The following is a 13,870-nucleotide window of genomic DNA, read 5'->3' on the forward strand; positions in this document are numbered from 1 at the left end:
GCCGCTGCGCCGCCGCCTCCTGCGGCCGCCCGCGCTGTCGCCTCCACGTCAGCCTCGGCGGGAGGAAGGGGAGGAGGAGCCGGGCCGGGCGGCCGCAGCCACAGCCCCGCCGGCTCGCCCGGCGCAGCCCGGACCCCTCCGGCCGCCCCGGCCCGCCCCGGGCTCTAGGGAAGGGGCGGCCGGGTCTCAGCCCGGAGGTAACCCCTGACCCCAGCACTACCGCTCTGCAGGGCAGGAGGAGGGCTGGGCAGCCACCTGTGTGTCTCCCACAAGAAGCGCATCCCTAAATCCTGCCCTTTCCCGACCTCCATCAGCCCCCCCCCCCCCCCCACGATTCTCTTCCAGCCCCACCGGGCTTGGCTCTGCTCTCTGATGTAAAGCACATTCTACAAAGATTTGTTGAACATCTGAATGAGTGAACCACGTGTTTTATATTTAACATTGTTTTTCAAGCTACTACGGTTTATTTATATTTATTTCTTAAATGACCAGCTGTCATAAATAGAAAGAACATGTAAAAGTGAACAGTAAAATGGTATTGAATTCAAAATTGGTCCAAAAGCTGAGCATGACACTTAACACTTGGCAGGAGAGGGGTTAAGCCGTATCCCGGACAAACAGACTTCCTCTAAGTCAGAGGAAGGACTGAAAGCGGGTGGCAGGGCAGGTGAGTCTCATAGGAGTTTGTCATTCAAGGTGCTTTTCCTGTGTCACCTAAACCCCTCCCGGGGACCATCCCCAATAGTGAGCCTTTTGTACCTGCACAGCCCTGCCTGCCTGTGGAGATGAGCAGGTAGGTTGAGAGAAGCTGTGAACCCATTTTACAGGTGTCAATTACCACTGCCAATATTTATTACTTTTAGCCCCTATTGATCCTGGATCAACCCTATGAGGTAGATGTTATCCCCATTTATCCGATGGGGAAGCAGAGATTCAACCAGGACATCTGGCTCCAATAGGCCCTCTTCAGCATCTTGGAAATCTACCAATGAAGTATCACCTCTGGGAGTTGCAGAGATTGGGACTCTGATGTTGGCCTTGTTTTGTTGATGTGGTAGATTGTTTGCAAAATGGTGTGAATATTTTCCTGCCTGTGTCCCAGCCATTGTCTGTAACTTTGACCCTTGGCTCAGCCATGTGACTTGCCTTGGCTGATGCAATGTTTGCAAACAGTGCTACACAAAGAGGCCTGCAAACATCTGTGCAGACTTATCCTTGCTTATGTCCTTGGGAACCTGTGATCCCCACCATAGAAACAAGCCCAGAAAAGCTTGCTGGAGGATGAGGGACTCATGGCCAACTCAACTGCCACATATGTAAGTGAGGCCATTGACACCCAGCTGCCGTGGATGAAACCAGCAGAAGAACCACCCAGCTGAGCTTTGCCCAGTTTGCTGCCCCACAGGTCACAGGCTACATAAACTGATGTGGTTTTAAGCCAGTGATGTTTGGGAGGGTTTGCTATAGATCAGTGATGGCGAACCTTTTGAGCTCAGCGTGTCAGCATTTTGAAAAACCCTAACTTAACCCTAACTTAACCCTTACGTTAGAGGCTGTGTCACATATAGACATTTTTTGATATTTGCAACCATAGTAAAACAAAGACTTATATTTTTGATATTTATTTTATATATTTTAATGCCATTTAACAAAGAAAAATCAACCAAAAAAATGAGTTCGCGTGTCACCTCTGACACGCGTGTCATAGGTTCACCATCATTGCTATAGATCAACACGTAACTGATACAAATGGTGACAGTAGCTGAAGAGCCTGGATGGCCTCCCTGGCAGCACTTGAAGAGCCACAGCCCTTGGCATCCCGACCTGCTGGGTCCTCAGCTAAAGAAGATTCTACAACAGATCCTGGCAGGCCAGGGACTAGGAGACTGCCCGTCAGCACCTTTATTCTGTGCCTGTTGTATACAAATCCTATACTCACCCGGGGTTCAATAGCATTGCAGACCATAGTCCCTGTCCTGGGGCCTGTGGGGTTTGCAATCCTTACCATTGAGGTTTTGCTCTAGGGACTAAAAAGAGAGAAAAGGGGGCTAGAATGCAACTAAGGCTTCTGACCATGCTGGGCCACCTAATCTATTCTCTTTTTAATCCAAGGAAGCGGAAAGAAGGTCATCCCTGAACTGAGCATCTAGGATTAACTCAGCTCCAAGCTCCTGTTCTTAACAGCCTGATGTCTCATGCTAAGAAGCAGGTACTGTCTGCCAATATATTGCCCTCTGGCAAACCATCTGGTTTCCTTCTGACCTGTCAATGAAATAGACTGTAGGAAGAGTGGACATAACTTGGTCCATCTGCCTTCCGCTGCCTGTGCCTTGCTCTCAGCTGGCATTCAGGTGGGAAAGCAGCCTGCCCCTTCCAGTTACCACGTTTAGCTGAGGCTTTCAGTACTGCTGCTCCTTGGCAACGGTCACTGATACTTCAGGCCGTCAGCTGCCAAGGACTCTTACGTTAGAGGCCACGTACCTCTGTGCGAAGTCATTTCTCCGATTTGCTTTCCTTCTCTGAAGTAAGTCAGCCAGTGTTTAAGGTATTTTAAAATAAAATTAGGGCCCAGCCGGTGTGGCTCAGTGGTTGAGCGTCGACCTTTGAACCAGGAGGTCAGGGTTCAATTCCCAGTCAGGGCACATGCCTGGGTTGTGGGCTCCATCCCCAGTGCGGGGCATGCAGTAGGCAGCGATCCATGATTCTCTCTTATCGTTGATCTCTCTCTCCCTCTCCCTTCCTCTCTGAAATCAATAGAAATATATTTTTTAAAAACAAATATAAAATTGGGGAGGAAAATCAAAGAGTGGCAGGCCTCCTCCCTCCACAGCCTGTGGAGAAACTTCCAGCTCAGTTGAACGGCATCTCCAGGAGCTGGGTCCTCCTTAGAGGTTTCATGCCCCACCTGCCAGCTCGAACCTGCCTCGCTTCTGAGATGTGATGAAATCACAAACCAAGGCAGTGTTGCTGCGAGCGATTCTTTTTTATCTCTTTTCATTTATGGAGCCTGACATTGAGTAATAATAATAATTAAATGCCATTTAAGCTTTTAGGCACCTATACCAGAAGGCCTCTAGACACCTCATCAAGAGCCGCCCAGGCTGACGAAAACAAAGCTAATTATATTGTTGGTTAGCTTTTTTCTTAAAAAAAAATGAAAAATAAGGAAAACTGCTGACCAACTCTCCTTACCTCTGATGAAAGCAGTACATTAAATGCTTCATCCGACAGTCCATTTGCACAGAACCAGTTTAAAACCAGCTGCCCTTGACTTGAATTTCCCTCCAGGAATTAAGTATTAACATGTGACTCTAGCCTCTATTTTCTTCCTTTCTTTGTTTTAAAGTTAAATTTCATTGTATTTGCTGTAGAAAGAAGCTTGTAAAATCTCCCATGGCCTGAGTAAATTGTTATAAATATTTTAGCTAATTTCTCACCTTTTTCTATGCATTTATTTGGGAGGGGTGTTGATTTTTTACTTTGGTGTGTTTATCCTATATTTTCTACCCTTTTGTAAATGTAAAATAAAAGTGCTATTAATAGCAATTACGTATTTTGAAAGCCCACATCAGAAGGGTTTATTTCTTTTTTATTTTTCAAATACAGTTGACATTCAATATTATTTTGTACTAGAGGCCCGGTACACAAAATTTGTGCACTCAGGGGGGTCTCTTAGCCGGGCCTGCACCCTCTTGTAGTCCAGGAGCCCCTGGGGGATGTCCAACTGACGGCCTAGCTCTGCCACGGAGGCAGAAGAGGCTCCTGCCACTGCCGCTGCATTCGCCAGCCATGAGCCCGGCTTCTGGCTGAGCAGCGCTCCCCCTATGGGATCGCACGGACCCCCAGGGGACAGCTCCTGTGTTGTGCGTCTGCCCCTGGTGGTCAGTGCACATCATAGTGACCAGTTGTTCCGCCGTTCGGTCGATTTGCATATTAGCCTTTTATTAGATAGGATTATGGACTATCTTCCATATGCTATACTTTACATCCCCGTGACTATTCTGTAACTACTGATTTGTACTTCTTAATCCCATCACCTTTTTCACCCTGCCCCCCAACCCCTCTCCCCTCTGGCAACCATCAGTCTGTTCTCTGTATCTATGAATCTGTTTCTGTTTTGCTTGTTCATTTATTTTTTAGCCTCTATTTTCATGTTCCCTTAGCTCCCTGAGAAATCTCTAGGGACCCAATTTTTCCATATAGATTCATAGCCCCGGGGCCAGTTTTATTTATTTATTTCTATGCACCTATATTGGTAGAAGAAAGTGCTTGGATACTTTTGAATGATGCTTTTCACTTTCAAATGTTGGAGAGGGGTTTACATGTGGAAACTCCAAAAATAGCTTGATCTAAGATATTAAACCAGCAGATACTGATGACAACAAAAGAAAACAAAAAAGAAATCTCTGGAGAGACTGGGAAAGGGCGACGTGAACTTTTTGTTACAAACCTGAGCCTCTTGTTGCAGGTTTTCTACTGATTTGCAGGTTGACTCTGGCCAAGTCTCAACAGCCCCAGACACACGGGGGAAAACCCTAAAGCGTTTGACACAACTTCTCTCGACAGTATTTTCAGTTCAAATTCTGGCTGCCCAAGCAAAAATGTCAGCGTTCTCATTAAAGGAAACGAAGCAAGTTTGCAGGAGAGGATTTTGGCTAGGTTTTTCTCTGAACCATGCAACTGGGCAGTATTCACAGCCACTCCCTTCCTTTTCTCCTGCCTGAATGAAGAAACCAAGGCTGATGGGCCTGGGAAGAAAATGATTCATAATGACTGTGGTTTATAGTGGTAGATACAGATTTTTTTAATTAGCTCCATGAGAGCCAAGGTCCCCAATCCTTGCTCTTGTCAAGAGAGGGCCATTTTGACAGGTCCTGCCAGGAGCCCCCCTGCACTGGTTGCTAAATGCCTTCCTTTGTTCATGATCTCATCTGGGGTCAGGGGACTGCAGGTGCCACAGTGCACTGCGGTCACGGTCACACTTCCTGCAGAGCCCAGAGACCTGAGGTCCCCTGGGCCACTGGCCTCAATTCTATAAAAGATAAACCTCCTCTCTTCCCCCTACCTGGGGACACTCTGCAAAGGGCCTCATCCATTTTTCTCTCAGGGCTGGCAGCCAGACAACAGACAGACAGGCAGGGGATCCTGGCCTGGTTCCTGACTCAGAGAATCCTCTGTCTCTTAGCCCCCTGAGCTCTTGGGCCCTCACTCTGCCCGCACTAAGCCCTCCCTGCCCAGCAACAAACAATCAGTTGCTGGCTGCTGCCTCCCTGCCCCGCTGGCTGCCAATCAGCCCAGCAACAGGGGGTGGAAGTAAGTTCCACTCCCCGCTGAACCACCAGGAGGTGCTCAAAATGACTGAGTGGGGCTGATGACAGCCTGGCAGGCTGGGGACCCGCAATTGTCATCCTGAGGTGGCCCAGGCTTGGGCGTGATTGGCTGGGGTGTTGTGGGGCAAGGGGTGGGAACTAGGGGGAGCAGAGGGGCAGCTCCTTCTACTGATGGAAGAGTTCCAGGAGAGGGAACCTACAGGAAAGGGCGATCTGCCCACGGAGGCCAGATAGGAAAGGAAAGACAAAGGGAGATGTGTGCCAGGGCTCCTGATGAGAAGCCAGAAAATCAAGAACCGGGGGGGGGAGATGGGAAAGCAGGGGTGGGTGGGAGAAAGACAAGTCAGGCTCCAGGGGGAGTGGAGTGAGCAGTGGCCCAAGGAAGGAGTTAAATGGAAGAGAGACAGGGAAAGTCACTTGCCTCTCAGATTATTCAAATTTATTGTACTTATTGATAATGAATTTCATTTCTTCTGCATGGGGGGGATATGATTCAGCACAAATTTGATGTAAATTTATGGAAATGTAGGTGCAGAGAGGCTGCGGGCAGGAGCTGCCGGCGGGCAGGTTGCCTGGCCCTCCCAGAGGCGAGGTTACCGCTCTCTGGACTTGGGGAGCTGGAAATAGAAGCAGCCTCCTTGGGGGCCACTGGCCTCAACTTCAGGCCAAGAGAGGGGCTGACCCTGTCGCTCTGGAAGGGGTAAAAAAAGAAGTCTGATGGCCGTCTACAGTAGAATCACCTACATTGTCCTCCTGTTTGATTTTTTGTCTTAGGTTGGGTGGGGGGAGGTGGGGGGAAAGGAGCAATTTTTATCCAGTGGAGAGGGTCAGGGGAGAAAGAAGAAGAAAATTACCATTAACTAGAACCTACTGTGTACACAGAAGTGGCTAAAGAAGCAACAGAAATGTTGTTTTCCCCTCTGCACTATGAAAGACTAATGGGGCTTGGGGAAGGGAAAAAATGAAAAAACAAAGAAAACAATTTGCTAGAGAGGGTGAAAAGGTGGCATTGCATATAAATGGCCAGAGCTGGTAAAATATTTATTGTCCATTAGGCTGTCCTTCACCAGCACTGAAGGCTGATTTTTATCTTCCCCCCTCAAACCAGGTCACGGCATTTATCTAAAGATGCGCCTCTCCCAGCGGGTCACAGCCTCTGCAGCCTGGCCATGACCATGACAGTGACAGCAAAGAGGACTGTTCATAGTGTGGGGGTAGCCTCTCTGGACCAGGCCTCCCTCTGCAACTGGAACTGCAGTGACACAGGAGATTCAAGACAGCAGAGACCGCCAGGCCAAGGGTCTCACTGTCCCTTCATCCCATTAGACAGATATTCTCGTTTTCTGCCAAATCTGCGATTCCTTTCAATGTCCAAACAGCTGTGGGCCCCCGAGCTGCTGCATGCGGCTTGCCTGGTCTGGAGGAAGACAAAGAGGTGGGTAGCTGCAGCCCACAGCCTGGGTTTGAAACAGGCATGTTTGAGCGAGTGTTTCAAAGGATGGCAGTGATCTGCTCATTTTTATTACATTCGTGGGGCGGAATTTGTCAGCCCTTGGTGACACCCATTATAATGCTTTGACCTCATTCAGTCACCAAAGGGCAGATTTCTCTTTGTTCTCTAACAGAAACACAACATGGCAAGTAAACGTGAGTTCTAAAACGAGACTGTCACACGGGGTATTTATGAGCCTATCATGTCTCCGCTGTTGCACTGAGAAGCTCACCTTTGGAGAAGGAGGCATATATGTGCCCCTTATGGGCCCTCGTGTGACACAGTGTTGCTATTTATGAAGCCTGTCTATTCCCATGAGACAAGAGGAGTAATCTTAAGGTGATATAAGAGAGACTTAGGAGGCTTTCCTTTAGCATTATAGGGTCATTAATTCACTTGACAAACAATTGTGTTTTTATTTTTAAATTAAAAAAAAAAATTTAAATCCTCACCCTATTGATTTTAGAGAGAGGGGAAGGGAGAGAGAGAGAGAAACATCAATTGGTTGCCTCCTGTACAAGCCCCAACTGGGAATCAAACCTACAACCTAGGTATGTGCCCCGACCCGTAATGGAACCCGCAACCTTTCGGTGAAGAGGACGACACTCCAACCAACTGAGCCAAAGCACAACAAACGTTTCTTGAGCATTTGTACGCTGAGCTGGGCCATGGGGATGACAACCAGGCTTGGACCTGGCTCTGTCCTCGAGGCTCTTCATCAAGCAGCTGAGCTCTACAGGAACACAGAGAAATGCTCCAGGACCAGCCTCTTCAGCTAGGATGTCACCCAGGCTTCAAGGGCCAGGAATGGATCTTGGGAGCTGGGTCCATTTGGTACACTTAAAATGGTTAAAATGGCAAATGTTATGTTATCTCTATTTTTCCATAATAAAAAAATAGTAAAAGAAAAAACTTTGAGAGAAAAGAAAAACACTCAGAAACTGAAAAACCAGGTAGGTCCATGTGGAAAGCTGAGACGGGGCAAGATCAAAGACACAGAGGCACAGAAAGCACCCTTTGGCCAGTTTACTCACAGATGCCAGAACGTTTAGAAACGAGGAAGCAATGACCCCTTTCCAAAGTGAAGGGAGGAGAAATTGGACAAGAACTTTAGAAAGGGGGCCTAGGGAGAAGCAGGGAGTGTGCAAGCTGAGACGTCTTCACCTCTCTGTGACTTATCCTCATCTATACCATGAGCAGATTGGGCCCGATGACCTTGAAGATCGGTGACTATGAAATAAAAGCAGAATTTTCCATTTGAATGGAACTCTGTACAAAAGGTTAGTGAAGGTGATACTCATATCATCCAAGAGAGCTTACAGAGCGTTCGAAGTGTGAGGAATCTTAGCAGTCTGGATCCTTATTATACAAGAGAAGAAACAGGCCCAGAGTGGTAAGGTCACAGAGCTTGTAGGGACAGAGCTGTGGCGAGAGCCCAGACTTTGGATTCCCGTGCCCTGCCTCTTTCACAATGCTTACAGCTTGGCAATATTTGAGGTTCCTAAGAGCAGGATTCTGGTTGTCTATTGCTAGTCAATAAACTTCCCCAAACCAATGGCTTAAATATTAATTTATCACTGTCTCTTGTGGTTTTGTGGGTTGACTGGGCTCAGGTGGAGTCTCCCAGGTAGAAGTCAGATGGAGGCTGGGGCTGCGGTCCTCTGAAGACATGTCTGGGCTGGATGTCCCAGTTGGCTCGCTCACATGGCTAGTAGTTGATGCTGACTGTCGGCTGGGAACTCAGATGACTGTCCACTGGAGCACCTACTCATGTCTCTCTGTGTTGGGCTTCCCACAGCATGGCCCCTAGGTTCCCAGGGGGAGCTGCCCAAGGGCAAGTGCTTCCAGGGAATAAAAGTGTGTCTCAGTCCATTCTGGTTGCAATAACAAAACACCAAGAACTGGGTAACTTAAAATCAACAGAAATGCATTTCTCACAGTTCTGGAGGCTGGGAAGTTCAAGGTCACGATGCAGGCAGACTCAGTGTCCAGTGAGAACCCACTTCCAAATGGCCATTTTCTTGCTGTGATCTCACGAGGTGGAAGGTGAGCTCTCTGGGGTCTCTTTGAATAAATACATAAATCCAAGACACGAAGGCAAAGCGTGCATGACCTAATCACCTCCCAAAGGATCTCCTAATACCATCACCTTGGGGTTAAAATTTCAACATATAGATTTTGAGGGGACAGAGACATTCAGACCACAGCGAAGTGGAAGTTGCCAGTCCTCTTAAAAGTGAGTTCTGGAATTGATATAGAGTCACTTCTGCCATATCCTTTCGTTCACAGTTCCTCCTAAGCCAGCCAGATTCAAGAGGGTAGATAAATAGACTCCACTTCTAGATGGAGTTGAAGTGGAGTTACATGCAGGGAGAGGAAAATTTAATGGTTCCCAGCTTTGGAGACAAGCTACCATAGCAGCACTTCTGATTTTTACCTCAAATTATCCTGTGTGGATGCCCTGTGTGGAAAAAGAATACTAGGCAGGTATTCTTGCTATTCAATAAACTGCCCCAAACCAGTGGCTTAAATATTAATTTATCACTGTCTCCTGTGGTTTTGTGGGTTGACTGGGCTCAGGTGGAGTCTCCCAAGTAGATGTCAGATGGAGGCTGGGGCTGGGGTCCTCTGAAGACTTGTCTGGGCTGGAGGTCCAAGTTGGCTCTACCAAAGGATATGGTAGAAGTGACTCTATGTCAATTCCAGAACTCACTTTTAAGCCTGACATTTTTTATCTTAATGGAAATAAAATCAATTGAATTCAGGCCTCAGTACAAGTGTTTGTTTGTTTGTTTGTTTTAAAACCTACCAAATCAGGGATCACTTAAGCCAAACCATGACATAGCAAGTCCCTAAAGAAATACTCAAATGAGGAATGCATGGGGGCATCTAGTGTGGTTAGAAAGGTGGAACCAGCAGTGCTAGGCATTGAAATACTGGAAGACCCTCATCTCCCTTTATTATGAAAAGCAGGGAAGTAGAAAAGAGTATCTTAGCTCTGCTAAAAATAAACTCCTTGAGGGCAGGGGTTATGCCACACTCATTTCTGTATTCCTAATGCCTGGGCTAGTGCCTAGCATGTTGTAGGTGCTTAATTAATGCTTAATAAATTGAGCTCTATTGAAGTACCATTCTTCTCAATAATAATGTAAACTAGCATTTATTGTCATATGCCAGGCATTTTTCTAAGCACTCGACACGTGTCATCTCATCTAATCTTCACAAAACTGTATAAATATCTGTAATTATCACAGGCCTGATATTCAGCAGGTGAAAGTCAGGAAAGCGTGGTTGATTGTTGAAATATTAAAATGCTTCCATATAGGTTGGTAATTTACAGCTTCTCTGTATCCCTTGAACGAGCCCCTCACTTCATACCTCTTCCCCACTGAACACCCCAGCCCAGGAGAGACCCCGGTGGGCACTATAAGGGGTAGAGAGCCCTGAGTGCTCCCTCCACAGTGGTCATGCGTCTCCCTGGCCTGATTGGACCAACTCTAAAGGAGTAGACAGAACCCTGGCTAATGTGTTGATGGCACCTCAGCAGATACATGCTCAGTGCCTGTCTAGCCACCACCCAAGACTGGAATGAATCTTTAAGAATGAGTGGACCTAGAGTTACCCTCCAGTGGCCACGGGTGGGTTCGGCAGCCTCTGTAGTGCACCTAATGGGCTGTTAAATATCTTGAATATCACTCCTGATTATCTACATGTTAGAGAAAAGGAAGTTGAGAATTTTAAAGAGTTTTTAAATGACTTAACCAAAGTCACATAGCTAGTGAGGGGTGGATCCAGGATCTGTGCACTGCCTCCAAGATCCATGCACTCTGCTATTGCATGATCCTCTATGTTAGTTGGCTCAGGCTGCTGTTAACAAAGGACCACAGGCTGTGTGCTTCAAACAACAGAAATGTATCGTCACACAGCTCAAGAGGCTAGAACTGTGAAATAGAAATTGGCTGTGTTGGTTTTCTCTGAAGGCTGTGAGGGAAGGATCTGTTCCAGGCTTCTCTCCTTGGCTTGTAGATGCCCATCTTTTCCCTGTGTCTTCCTTCTATGTGTATCTGTTTCTGTCCAAATTTCTCCTTTTTATAAGGACACCTGTAATATTGGATTAGGGGCCCACCTTACTCTGGTATGACCTCATCTTAACTAATTACATCTGCAATGATGCAATGATCCTATTTCCAAATAAAGTCACATTCTGCAGTACTAGGGGGGGAGGGGGAAGGGGCACACAATTCAACCCATAACAGCTGTTTTCTTTTCAATGAGACCTCCCGCATCTCTGCATAACAAACTTAACTAGGCATTTACACAAATTATCTGGGTCCACTAGCCTCTCAATGGGTGCTTAACCATTCCTCGCCCCCCCCCCCCCCCCACACACACACCTACTTCAATCAGAAGTTGTTTGAATTGGTGCTACTCAGCAACATTTGCCCTTCCCCCATGCAATCCATATCTTTCTATTGTGCCAATAGAATGGATTGTCCCAATCCATTTTGGTATCTAGTGGAAGGCACTAAGATGAGGTGTTTTTACTCATTTTATTCCTTTTTTCATGCTCCTTCAATGTCCTTAAGCTTGCTGCTGTGTGCCATCACTGCCTGGCACATGAGGTCAGCTCTGGTGCCTTCAGTAGTTTAGTGAACTCTGCAGCTCAACAGATCCTGGAACTGCTGATCATGTACGGTGCCTCCTTTCTGAGTTCCAAGGAGATACCTCAAAGGCCTTTCCCAGCAAGCGCTATGGGAAGCATTGCCTTTGGGACTCTTCTTTCACCAGGAGCTTCAGCTATATTCTGTGTGTGAGATGCTCGTCTGGTTTTTTTGCACACTCCTTTCAAACAGACAGTAACCTTGGTCTTAGATGCACTGTCCTCGGACTTGGAAACTCATTGGACCAAAAATGTCTACAACTTATTTTTCCCCTTAGATTCTCTTTTTTATTATTGATTTTCCATTTTTAGCACAAGATTGATCACCAGCCAAATACCAATTTACATACAAATTCTGCTAAACTCAGCATCCTATATACTTGAGACTTTTTCATCCATAAACCAATTTTTTAAAGAGAGAGATTCTATTATCAGAAGTGTCCCTGGTGACATCAAGATGGCCTATAGGGAGCAAGCTCAGGGGGCCCAAAGCCTGGTGGGGTGAGCTCAGCTGATTTGTGAGCATAATAGCTATGAAGTCAATGTTGTAGGTTGATACCATATGGGCAAGTTCATCTTTTACTTACTTCTATGGCCATAAGTAAACCTTGGTCAGCTATCTTACAATTTCACTCAATAATATTTAACAAATGGTCTTTGAGTACCTACTATGTGCCTGGCTCTGTTTAGGTACTGGGATTAGAGCAGGAAACAAGAAGGACATGGGCCTTATCCCCATGATGTCTACAGTACAGTGGTGAAGCAGATATCAAACAGTTATGCAAATGATTATTTCATTAGCAAGGTCATAAGTGCTATGAAAGAAAAATACAAGGATACTATGAGAGCATGAATAGGAAATCTAAGTTAAGTGTCATTTAAAGCTGAAATATGTGTAAAAGTTCACTGGGAATAGAATGAGCTGAGAAGGAGTGCTACCCAAGCAGGGAGAACAGCATGGAAACAAAAGAACTTTATCATAAAGACCAGCTTAACCAGCACAGAGAGGAAGGAAGAAGTGCCAGGAGATTGGGCTGGAGTGGGGATCCGAGCCTTAACCGTGTTAAGAAAGTTGGAATTTGTCATACAGATCTTTTTGAGTCAGACCCTTCTCTCTCTTGGGCCCTGGTGTGGTTATTGGGGGACTCTGCCCTCAAGATTCTTAGAAGTTTCATTGTTTAATGAAGAGAATCTACAAGGCACACACTAAAGACCCTTAGAAGGCCTTTTATATTTTTGGAAGAATTTCTAAGGTTGCACCTTCAATCTTTCTGAGATTTAAACAAAAGATCTTATAGCTTCATCTGGAACATATATTTTCTCAGAAGCCATTTCTTAATTTGGGATCCTTTCCTGGCTGAAGACTGTTCTAGGATCTATAATAATAAAAGGGTAATATGCTAATTAGACTGGACGTCCTTCCATACATCCTTCCTTCCAGACAAAGCTGCAGAGAGCGGAGGCTGCAGCAGAGGCCGCCCCCTCCCCCCACAACCCCTGGCTGCAGCTGCCACGGGTGGGGGCTGGGGCCAAGGTCCTTGCACAAATTTCATACATCAGGCCTCTAGTATTTATATAGTCTCCAAATTGCTTGAAAACTTAAGAATTCATTTTTTAGTCTACCTTACTCCTCTGTCGGTGTTTTGTTTTGTTTTGTTTTGAAGGTGTTTTGGCAGCACCTTCAATACTCTGCCTGGAAATCAAGTTTACTAGATTATATAGATACTAGAGGCCCAGTGCATGAAATTCGTGCATGGGGGGAGGGGTCCCTCAGCCTGGCCTGCACCCTCTCTAATCCGGGACCCCTCAGTGGATGTCCAACTGCTGGTTTAGGCCCGATCCTGCAGTTGGACATCCCTCTCGCAATCTGGGACCACTGGCTCCTAACCACTCACCTAACTGCCTGCCTGATCACCCTTAACCACTCTGCCTGCCTGCCTGATCACCCCTAACCGCCTCTGCCTGCCTGCCTGATAGCCCCTAACTGCCCTCCCTTGCCAGCCTGATTGCCCCTAACTGCCTTCCCCTGCTGGCCTGGTCACCCCTAACCGCCTCTGCCTTGGCCCCCACTACCGTGGCTTTGTCTGGAAGGACGTCCAGATGGATGTCCAGAAGATGTCTGGTCTAATTAGCATATTACCCTTTTATTAGAATAGATATTTTCTACTTATGCATTACCATAGGAAACAGTTTTGCTGAAATCTCTTCCACTACATTCAAGGCTCTCCTTTCCATCAGTTTCTAATAACATTTCCCTCGGTTTGCTTTAAGCCTCATCAGCTCTCCTGGAGGCCCTTCCAGCTTTCCCTCACTGCCTTCACTAAGGGCTTCCGGAGCCCACCTGCCACTGGGTCGCTAAGCTAATGCCATATGTTTTAGATTTTTGTT

At 46.7% G+C, this 13,870-nt stretch overlaps 1 long non-coding RNA gene across 1 annotated transcript; it reads left to right on the forward strand.

Annotated features, from left to right (window-relative positions):
• The first annotated feature begins 2 nt into the window (after window positions 1-2).
• On the forward strand, window positions 3-8,537 carry LOC118667280. The gene is made up of 3 exons (XR_004971209.1): window positions 3-197; window positions 2,113-2,209; window positions 6,439-8,537. It is a non-coding gene; the product is annotated as an uncharacterized LOC118667280 (long non-coding RNA).
• Window positions 8,538-13,870: the final 5,333 nt, after the last annotated feature.

Source organism: Myotis myotis, unplaced genomic scaffold (assembly GCF_014108235.1).
Source record: "Myotis myotis isolate mMyoMyo1 unplaced genomic scaffold, mMyoMyo1.p scaffold_m19_p_1, whole genome shotgun sequence".
Classification (NCBI taxonomy): Eukaryota; Metazoa; Chordata; class Mammalia; order Chiroptera; family Vespertilionidae; genus Myotis; species Myotis myotis.